Source organism: Amphiprion ocellaris, chromosome 14 (genome assembly GCF_022539595.1).
Source record: "Amphiprion ocellaris isolate individual 3 ecotype Okinawa chromosome 14, ASM2253959v1, whole genome shotgun sequence".
NCBI classification, from domain to species: domain Eukaryota; kingdom Metazoa; phylum Chordata; class Actinopteri; family Pomacentridae; genus Amphiprion; species Amphiprion ocellaris.
Genome location: NC_072779.1, coordinates 816,331 through 824,650, shown reverse-complemented (window position 1 = coordinate 824,650; position 8,320 = coordinate 816,331). Strand labels below are relative to the sequence as shown.

General features: G+C 37.2%; 1 long non-coding RNA gene across 1 annotated transcript in view; it reads left to right on the top strand.

Annotated features, from left to right (window-relative positions):
• The window catches only part of LOC118469212 (uncharacterized), a 42,793-nt gene extending 39,743 nt beyond the window's left edge, over positions 1-3,050 (top strand). Inside the window, exon 9 of the long non-coding RNA XR_008604011.1 lies at positions 627-3,050. This is a non-coding gene — a long non-coding RNA (uncharacterized LOC118469212). The remainder of the gene's footprint in view (positions 1-626) is intronic.
• Positions 3,051-8,320: the final 5,270 nt, after the last annotated feature.

Sequence of the window (8,320 nt, the reverse complement as noted above, 5' to 3'; positions counted from 1 at the left end):
GAAATTGTTCTTATAGGGGAAGTTTAACCTGCAGGTAAAATACAAACTGAGGTCAGAATCAGTTAAAATGTGTTTTTCTTTTTTAACCCTCCTGTTGTCCTCATTTATGGGCACCAAAAAAAATGATTCCTTGTCTGAAAAAAATCCCAAAAATCAGCAAAAAATTCCCCAAATTTCTGAAAATTTGCAAAACCTTCAGGAAGAAAATTCCAACAATTACTTAAAAATTTTATTTAAAAAAAATCCACAAATTTGGCAAATAATAAAATTTTAAAAATGAAAAATGTAAATGAGTAAAAATCTTTCAAAAAAAAATCCTAAAAATATCTAAAACGATTACATATATATCAGTAAAGCTTCTATTTTCTTTAAGAACATTCACATAAAAACCCATCAAAATTGTTAAAAACAAATGGGTGTTAGTAAAATAAAAATAAATAAACAGAACTAAAAGTGAACTTCACATTGACATTGATGGACATTCCAACCAGGAACAAAGTAAAAGATAATCAATAGGAAAAAAAACTCTTCCTGTTCACCTCTTAAAACCCCAAAACACACCGCAGTAGCACCCTAAACTAAAACTACCAATGTGTTCCCTGTTTTCCTTTGTGAACAATTCAAAGGTCCCTCTCTATCTCCCCACACATCCACCAACCACTGGAACACATCTCCAAAGTTCTGCTGGACCAGCTCAGCTTCCCCTCAGAAGAAGTGCTGCCACCTGCCAGATGAAGGAGCCTTTTGAGAGGCAGCTGGCATCGTGATTGGACTGTACTTTGGTCTGTTCCAATCCAGCTTCAGCTCCAGAGACGGCAGGCGGGACGAGTCAACGGAGGCTGGATGGACGAAGGCATGCAGCTGAGTACAATCCAGAAAACAACAGAGGAGGAGTGCAGCAGCCCAGAGCCAGAACAACCAGAGTAGCATCATATGTCTCTTAGAAAACATCATAGTATAGCCTTTGGGATGAAAGAACACCATCATATACATCGTAGATTGTACAAATAACAAGGCAAAGGAAAGAGACATACATTGTAGAATTGTAGTAATTGTGGGCTGACTGATTTACTGATTAGCAGTATTTTATTTTTTACTGATTTACGGTAATAAATAAATTTAAAAATGGCGCTACTTTGGCTCTGAACCTTTATCTGAACCTGTGGTCGCTCTGTCTTCTGGAGTGATTTGATTAGTTATACGTCACAAATAAAACTCCTCCAACTTAACATCTGTAAACAAAAACAAACGTATCAACAAAGTTTTCTGTTAGAGTTTGTGTTCTTCTAAGTTTAACTCCATTATTTTAAATGCTTTCATTTACTGCAAATGAATATCTACTCCAAATGTTTCACTAATAATCATTATCAGCCTTAAAAACCCACAGAACACCCCTCTATACTGGACCAAACTTAGTACAGTCTGGTTCCCCCTTCTATAAATCTGCTTGGAATCTTCCACTTCCTGTTTGTCAAAGTGGCCTTCTACCTGGACAGGTTTTGTTGGAGCTCATGCAACAAACATTTTGGGTAACTGCACTTTAATATGGATGGATGACACTGAATTAGAGTCTGTTTTAATGAGACTGAGTTAAGATGTGTAGCTCTGTCATTAAATAGGAAATTATTTCTCAGAATTGACAGAGAAAAGTCTGAAATGTTTGCTAGGTTAGCGTCCCACATGTTCTTTGGCTCAGCTAAAGCTAACTCTCTCCAACTTGTGGATCTCTTGAGTTGCTTGTTGTTAAAATATCTTGCTAGAGGTGCTGAAGCTCAGAAAGTCTGAGATGTTTGTTCAAAATAAGCTCATTCTCAAGTCTTATCTGAACTGTCCTCTTTTGTTTGAACTTTCCCTAAACTTAGGAGTTAATGACAGAGCAGCACATCCAGACTCAGTCTCATTTATGTAGAGATTAAACTTCAGTGTCATTCATTGATGTTAAAGTGCAGTTTTTCAAATGTTTGTTGCACATGCTCCTGACCAAACCAGTCCAGGTGGAAGACGATGTGAAGAGAAAGCTCCAGAGGATGAATATCACACATTTACGTTGGAAATAAATGTCCTTTAATTAGACATTGTCATGCAAAAGTTGGATTTCCCTTTAATGATGTTCAAATCTTTGTTGAGTGTTTTGTTGATGTTGGTTTCTAAATATTTTCTGACACTCGGCCCCAAAGATTAAAACCTTTTACGGCTCACAAGCTGCAACAATTCACACATTATCAACTATCTTTCTGACTAAACTAAGATAAAAAGTGAAAAACTGCCTGATTCCTGCATCATGAATGTAAATCTTTTTGATTTTTATGACAGTAAACTTAATATATTTGGGTTTGACATTTTAGAAACCAAAACAATAAATGAGTTAGTGGAGAAAACAATCAACAGATTAATGGACAAAGAAAATGTGTTTTCCAACATATATGGCTGAATTACTCCAACATTACAAGATACATACAGTTTTAATTCAGTTTTATTTATATAACGCCAGTTACAGGTCAAATTGTGTCAAGACGCTTTATTTTTATTTTTTTTTGTCATATTTAAAATATGACAAAGTAAGAAATTTAAACCTCTTGACTAATCCAATTTATTATTTGTTTTTTAAGAGACTAATGGACAATTAAAATAACTTTCTCTACTAATAAACTAATAAACATGAGGTCAAATAGAAGGAAGAGTTTTAAATACTGCAGTCCCACGATGACAAGAATAAAGTTTGTCAACAAAAACTAAATCTGCTGGTGGATTCCATTAAAATCCTAAAATGATATAAAGTGTGATACTAAAGGTTTGTGGTGCTAAAAATGTCAAAGTAAAGATATCAAGTTGAACATGTGGATGGAGGTTGATAAAAGTTGACCTTCCTTCATTTCTCTGGAGCGACTCCATGTATTTTATGGATGGTGGTCAAAGACCTGCTCTTCTAGTGGTCTTCCTTCTAGTCGCTGTAAAAAGTCAGTCCATCCTGGCTGACTTCAACACCTCTTTATGACAAGTTGTTCTGCCTCCGACCTCGTGGAAACTCGAGAAACTCGGGAAACCCGTGGAGACTCAGATTTTCGAAAAACTCGTCGGGCGGGGGAAGGTGTGGTGGGTGGTGGGGGGAGGTGGGGGAGTAGAGGGGGGAGGCCGCCACCCACCTCCCCGCCTACTCTCCGCCCTGACTCCACCCAGACCCCGCCTTGGCTCCACCCATGTGATCACGGGAGGAACTACGATGCCAAAGGGACGACGAATTTATTTCTTTTTATCTGATCTGTAGCTCAGTGAGTTAAGGATTTGCCTGTGGAGCTGCAGGTCGCTGGTTCAAGACCAGACACTTCTTAAATTTCTTGAAAATCCTGACAAAGACGAACAAAGAAAAAGGCCAGTGGCGGGTCTCGAACCTGCGACCTTCCAGTTGGTAGTCTGTCTTCTTTTCCCCTGAGCTACTCGCTCAGATACTAATTCTTCTTTTTTTTGCGCATTTATCATCTATTTTTTGTCGTTTTCGACTTTTTTTTTAACTCGAGTCTCGTCTCGACCGTTTTTCTCAGGAGGTTGGACTTCAGCCTATGTGCTGGAGGGTGGAACCCTCAGTTCCAAGACTTTCCAAAGCCTCCACACCTCCCGAGTCCTCAGGACCTGAGCATTCAGACAGTCTGAGGGCTGAAATTTTCTAAGTTCCTGAGTACTTCTCTGTTAGTTTGAACCTTCAGACACTCTGAGGGCTGAAATTTTCTATGTCCCACAGTAGTTCTCTGTTAGTTTGAACCTTCAGACAGTCTGAGGACTGAAGTTTTAAAAGTTTCTCAGTACTTCTCTGTTAGTTTGAACCTTTAGACAGTCTGAGGACTGAAGTTTTAAAAGTTTCTCAGTACTTCTCTGTTAGTTTGAACTTTCTGGTTAACAGAAGCCTTAAAACTTGTGACCATGAGTCTTGATTTCACATTTAGATCATCCATCTGAGTTCTTCTCAGACATTCACCTGTGGGTTTTTTAGAAATCTTCAACAAACTTTGATTCTCTTCACTGAACAGTAAAGTTTGTGGAGATCAGAAGGTAACATTAGTTTGATCGATGCCTTCAACTGCTAGTAGACTTTATCTGGAAAGCAGTTTTCTGAAATGAGTTCTTAGTAAATCTGTCCACAATCAAACCAAGAACATAGAAAGAGGAAATGTTTGAAGAAACAACTTGATGTTTTCATTTCAGACTAGAAAACGCTTCAACACCTTTATCTGTTTTTGCTCTTTTTCATCGTTTTATTGTCTCTTCTGTTTAATTTGATCTTCTAAAGTTTAACTGGTGTTTTTTCAAATGTTTTGTCTTTAGTGTGATTCTTCTTCAATGTTTAGTTTTGCTCTTTTCTCACCTTTTATTCTTTTCTAATGTTTGATTTGATTTTGAAATGTTTTGCCTTTTTAATGTTTGTTGTTTTTTCAAATGTTTTATCGGCTTGTTTGAAAAATTTCCTTTTCTTTCCCAATGTTTAATTTTTCAATTAAATCTTCAAGATTTTTCTTTTTAAATGTTTCACCACCTTTTAATGTTTAATTTTTTTCTTTTTAAATGCTTCATTGCATTTTCTGTTTAATTCCTATTTAAAGTTTTATTGTCTTTAAGATTTAATTTTCTAATTAAACATTACATTTTTTAATTAACTGTCTTTTTAAAGGTTTAATAATCTCATTAAATGTTTTCTATTTTTTTAAATGTTTAATATTCTTCTTGTTTAATTTTTCAAATGTTTATCTAACATATTTCATCTTTAATGTTTAATACTTTTGTAAAAGAAATTGTTTAATTTCATATTTACATGACTTGTATCTTCTGTTTAATTATCTCATTAAATATTTTGTCTGTTTAATATCATTTAATTGTACTTAATGTTTAATTTCCTTTTATTGTATTAAATGTTTTTTTTCCTTTGATTTAATTGCTAAATAATATAGTTTAATTCTTTAATCTTATTTTTTCTGTCAAGATTTTAACCCCAACCGTAAAAATGAAACAAACCCTTAAATCACAATGAAAATACTTCTGTTGTCACAATCATGAGTTAGTCAATTATTCAGTTTATCAATTAAAACTTTATTTGTTTAGCACCTTTCACACATAAAACTAAACAAGCAAAGAGAAAAAACTACGATTAAAACTCAAAAACATATTTAAAAAAAATAAAAAAAATTTAACATAGTAATAAAATATGTTGTGTCCAGGGTATGGAGGGAGTTTATTGAAGTCTTCTTGGGCTCACATGGGAAATCATTTAAAATATAAACTTGATATTCAGTCTAAGGAAACTGGAAACTGCAGAGCGACAGAAGAACCAACAATATCTCCTGTTTTCTCCTTTAATGAGTCGACTCTTCTTGTGCTTTCAGACTAAAGAACTACAGACTCTTCACAACCTGCTCAAACTCTTGGTACAGGACCTCACCACACAGGTCAAGAAGGTTTCCTTCTCATTTCTACTCTGAAGCTCACCTTCTCCTGCTCAAACTGCTGACAAATGTTTCTGCTGCTCTAAAGTCTGGTCTCCAGAACTTCCTAAAAACTCTCAAAGTCTCTTCTGCTGCAGGTTGCTTTGTAGAACTGTTCCAGAAAACCTCACTAAACCACATGGAGGGGCCTCAAGATAGTCGTCCAAATGAAACCATACAAAAACCAAACTAGCACAACCCAAACGCTAAAGTCTCCTGCAGCCTACCAGAGAACCTCTGAGAACAGAGAATCAGGACAGGAACTCTTACCTTCTGGACAACCAACGTTGGTTCACAAACAAGAATACAGAATGTGTCTGACCAAAAACCTCTGAAGACTCACTACAGCCAAGATAAAGACACAACTCAGCTGTACCAAATCCACTAATCACTGCACACATAAAGAACCACATTTACCAAGACAACTATCCAGTACAAAGCCCTAAAACACACCAAGAAACACATTAAAGATGATTTTACTGCTGGAAGCTGCAAGCCAACACCTAAAGAACAAACGAAAGCAATGGAGCCAAACCCAGTTTACTGGTGAAGAGAAACAGAGGAAATGTTTGTCTGCAGCTAAACAAAGCAGGAAGACACTGAGCTGCTCAGGTGTTCCTGATAACACCAAGCAGCCACCTGGACAGCCAATAGGAACACAGCTTCCTGGAAGTCCAGAGGGCTGGCTTAGTGAAGGAAATTTAGTTTAAAGTTGAAGCAGAAAGTTAACAAAGAAAGTTGAAAACCACCTTCTGATCCCTGAAATCTCTGAGTTTTCACACAAAGAACACCTGAACATGTCAAACTGGTTCCATAGTAGAACCCTCATTGTAAAAACGTCATAGTATGGTGTGTTGCTCAAAAAACATTAGGACCCGGCTGTCTAGGGTCGCTGATGAGCAACACAAAAACAGGACAAACGCTGGTCTCCAGGGGGTTAGGAGGCTATTTATTTGAAAGAGTAAGTTTACAACAACACAACATGTGAGCAGAAAAATCACAAAGTCTGTCTTTAGTTCAGCTGAAAATATTAGTTTTTGTCTTTTTTATTGACCAAACTTTTCAGGAAGTAGATGAAGAATAATTAAAGCTCTCATGTAGAAGTCCAACTTATTTTGGATCCTTGTGGAGAGTTTAATCTTAGAGTTTGTAAAGCTGTTGAGTTTTTAGAGTCACATGGATTGTTTTGACATTTAATAACCGAGTCCTGAAATAAAATCACAGTTGTGGATTTCTGTCATTTAGTTTGGAATAAACAAATAACAGCAGCATAAATCTCAAACGTCATTATGAGGAGTCTGGATTGAGGTTTCTCACTTGATAATGATCAAAACATGAAATTTAGGTTGGTTTAAAGGAATATTCCACCTTAAATCTTTGAATGTTGACCTAAAAGGTTGGTTTCAGGAAGTATTCCACCTACAAGGTCCTCACACATCCACCTTAAAGGAACATTCCACCAAAAATCCTTGGACATGCACCTAAAATGTTGCTTTAACTGAGTATTCCATCCAAAATCCTCAAAGAGACCTGAGGGGCTGGTTAAAAGGAATATTCCACCTAAAACCTCAAATATAGACCCCAAAGGGTGGTTTAGAAAAAATCTTTCAATGTAGACCAAAAAAGTTAGTATGGAGGAATATTCCACCTGAAATGTAGACCTGAGAAGTTGGTTTGGAAGAATATACCATCCTAAACATCCTTGAATGTAGACTAAAAGACGGTTTGGAAGAAAATTCCATTGTGAAATTGTATTTTTTTAAATAAATATAACATTGGTTAAAGAGGTATTAACTCTGTTTCAATCCATACCTTTAGATGCACCAGTGGAGGAGCCGGATACTTCTGACCCTGATGACTGTTCAGAATGGGATGGCAGCAGCAGTAGCAGACACGTACCAAATACTGGGCCTATATTTGCTACACCTAAAGGTCCCCAAGGTGATTATTCTTTGATGCAGTGCCTGTATACATTTCTATGTGGATCATATGTACACCAGAAGTGGCAGGACATACAGCGTGGAATGTTTCAGGATCAACCTCCAGAGTTGCCCAGACTAAGTGATGTTAGGTGGACTTGCAGGTTCCATGCTTGCTGAAACCTCATGGACCGGCTTCCAGCTGTTCTCCATGTCCTCCGTGACACTGATGATGAAAACAGTGGAGACAAATGTGTAGAAGCACGTGGACTAAGTGGGCAGATAGACCTAAACTTGATTGGCCTTCTGGTAATTTTTCGTAGGGTACTGGGAGACATCAAGTTTCTTTCTGATGTGCTGCAATCACCATCACTGGACTTAGCCAGAGCTGTCCACCTCATTGAGGCGCTACAGGACACATTGGAGTAATACAGAGATGAAGTGTTTTTTGGAGAGCTGTGGACAGTACTAGACGTTGCTCAGCAATGCAACATTAACACAGAGAGCGTTTCCAAAAGGCAGTCGAAGATCAGCTCTGCTCTTCATGAATCTGTTGTTACGTCCACAGTTGGTCAGAGAAACAGAGATAAAGACTCTTTCTGTCAGACTGTTTTATCCTATCTTAGACACTGTGAAGGCTGAGCTAGAGAAGTGTTTTTCCAAAACAAACTGTGACATCATGAAGGGGATTCAAGCTGTCAACCCCAAAAGCAACAGCTTTTTGAAGGAGACTCCCCTGTTGTGTTTGGGAAGTATTTACAACACAAACCTGGATGATGTTAAGCATGAGCTACATCAGGGGTAGCCAACACAGTGCCCGCGGGTGCCTGGTTGCCCGCAGAGACCAGTGAGTTGCCCCCAGTACATGTTCTAAAAATAACACTAGTCACCATAAATTTCCTTATAAAAAATTATAGTTGCTGTTCTTTTTTA